Source organism: Magnolia sinica, chromosome 4 (genome assembly GCF_029962835.1).
Source record: "Magnolia sinica isolate HGM2019 chromosome 4, MsV1, whole genome shotgun sequence".
In the NCBI taxonomy this organism is placed as follows: Eukaryota; Viridiplantae; Streptophyta; class Magnoliopsida; order Magnoliales; family Magnoliaceae; genus Magnolia; species Magnolia sinica.
This window is the reverse complement of record NC_080576.1, coordinates 98,331,973-98,334,540: the sequence shown is the minus strand read 5'-3', so window position 1 is coordinate 98,334,540 and position 2,568 is coordinate 98,331,973. Positions and strand designations below refer to the sequence as shown.

Genomic DNA, 2,568 nt, shown 5'->3' with positions numbered 1-2,568 from the left:
GGCGAGAAGAGATCGAACATCGGGCCTTGTCAATGGTGTGAACGAAGATGAGAACGTAAATATTTGTTGTAGTAGGAGCACTGTTTTTATGTAGTTCAGAACACACCTTACCATGTAAGTTATTTCAAAATAGTGAGAAGTAATGAAATCGAATCCCTACTTTTGATTTCGCAATATAGACAATACCTATGCACAAATTCTTATGCGGTTATGACGCCTTTATAGCCAATTTCCTAAGAAACCATAGTAAAACTATGATTTGACAATGAATTTTGGTACATTGTAGTGTATCACATCGATCTAAATACACCCTTATAATCCATTCATCGAAGGGCCTCACCTGTCAACTTGTAAGATTGTTACCACATCACCAGAGGATATACCATAGGTTTTGTGGAAAATTTTTCCAAAAGATTATGCAATAGATAGACCTCAATGGGGTCGGCTTGCACATCTGACCCACTGAACCGAGCCCTTTCACTATTAAGCATGGGTTAAAGCCAACATATAGATGCCAATGGCAAGATTTAGGCTTGAATTTAAAAGCCCATAAGCATCGCTCAGTCTTAATGTGAAATCGAAAGAAAATGAGGTAGGACTGTCATAGCTCGCTATTGACCTCAACCACTAGTTTAAAAGGCATTGACTCCCTTAATAGGAAAGGAAGAGGGCAATGCTACAAGTCTTCATACACATATTTCATAACAATGCAAGTTGATTTTAAAAAGGAAAAAAGAAGAAAGAAAAAGAATGATCAACCCAAATAGTCTAATTTTCAAACCCATATATTTTAGAGCAATAAAGAAGTTGATAGAAGCTATTAGCAGTCTAAACAGTCTGACAAAACTCAATAGTCTTTCATACAATGATCCAAACAACCAAAAGAAAACACCAACATAGTGAAAACCGCCTTCCAACACACTGCTGCAAAGGATAGTCTCTCTAAGCAGCTATGAAAGCTTATTTAATAAGACCATTCAGCAACACACTGCTACAATTATCCTGCATTCAGCAAAGGAAATGAAAAAGAGTATCTTAGATACATCATCCATGGAAGAAAAAAGAAGATTATAGAAAATGGTCTATCTCATTTTCTTGTAACCAAAATAACTCTCCTTAGGTTTTATAAGTTTTCTTGAAGTATGCTCACTCAGCTTCTACCAGGTGTCTAAAATCATCCGATAATGAATTTTTCTAATACGTTGCCCAACAACATAATGCCCACCAAATGAATGACATGGATCCATCAAGGTGCCCCCATCATTAAAATTCCAACTTTTATTTACTTATGTTGTTACATCTGGAGATTAAAATAAACTTGGATATAGAAGAAAATAAGGAATACACACTCAAGGTTCTTTGATAGAAACTTGGGTTCTTATAGGATGGTGTTTGGTTGTACCAAAAAAATGAAGGACAAGTACAATTTCATTAAAAAAGGAGAGGGAGAGAATTCCTAAATTACAATGAAAGCCACTCAAGCCCTACTACATCTAAAGTAATGGTAGAGACGAGTAGGCCCAAATCCCTCTTAGCAAACAAAATGTTTAGCCCTCTAGAAATGGTACTAATCTCTTATAGATTGCGAGCAAAAGATACGCAACACTAAAAACATCATAAATCTACGATAAAACTGTCTGGAAGAATTTGCACCAAATTATATTAATTGATCATGAAATTTCATAATATCTTATGCCTCTAAGTGAACCTTAATCTCTTACTTTTTTTATTATTAATATCAATTATCATGCATTGGATAGATGAGAGAAACACTAAATATTGAAAAATACATGGCCTTTTGTTCTTAAACTAAGAGAAAGTAGCAATGGGTTTATTTAATTTCTTTTCTTGATCTTTATTTGAGGAGATCTATAAAGAGGTACGACAATTTGAAAACTTACAGTAAGGAACAATTTGCCACATCTGATTAGATCCATTGTCCGGCTGCCAAATCCCAACAACGGTGCCGTCTACTATTGTTCCCGATCCAACAAAAGCATCCATGTTCAAGTTGTCATTGTGTATCATCCTTATATATGTGTAGCCGTCACCTGCATCTGTGTTGTTCATCCACAGAATTGATTCATCAAGAATAGATGAGTTGTGTGAGCTGAGCTGAACCTGCAATGGTTTTTCAATCATAAGCAAGAAAGGGGAAAGCTTAAGATGTGAATTGATTAAAGCTCTAATGATTGAAATATCAAGAAAAAACAAATACTCTCACCCTTTATTAAATCACAAAACAAAAGTGGAAAAGAAAAAAGAAAAAGAATAGAAGCTTATAAGGTAAGGATGGTGTTATCCATGAAATTTCTTTAAAATAGTTTTCTGATGTTTGAAATCTAAGTCAAGACATAATTTCAAGAAATAATAAGATTATATGTATATATTCATGCATGTATAAGTGCCAAATTACTAAGAAAGCAAAAAATACATGATCCATCAAGGCAGAGGAACTGTCTGCCTCTCTCATCACATGCTTAAAAGGATACATCAAGAGATTATGCTAATGATCTAATCTTAGAAATTATGAAAAAAGCTCCAACTTCCAACACTACACCAGAAGCC

At 34.5% G+C, this 2,568-nt stretch overlaps 1 long non-coding RNA gene across 1 annotated transcript; it reads right to left on the bottom strand.

Moving 5' to 3' along the window:
* Positions 1-843: 843 nt before the first annotated feature.
* On the bottom strand, positions 844-2,358 carry LOC131244611 (uncharacterized). The gene is made up of 2 exons (XR_009170423.1): positions 1,902-2,358; positions 844-1,002 (listed from the first exon to the last, which is right to left on the bottom strand). It is a non-coding gene; the product is annotated as an uncharacterized LOC131244611 (long non-coding RNA).
* Between the last annotated feature and the right edge of the window lie 210 nt (positions 2,359-2,568).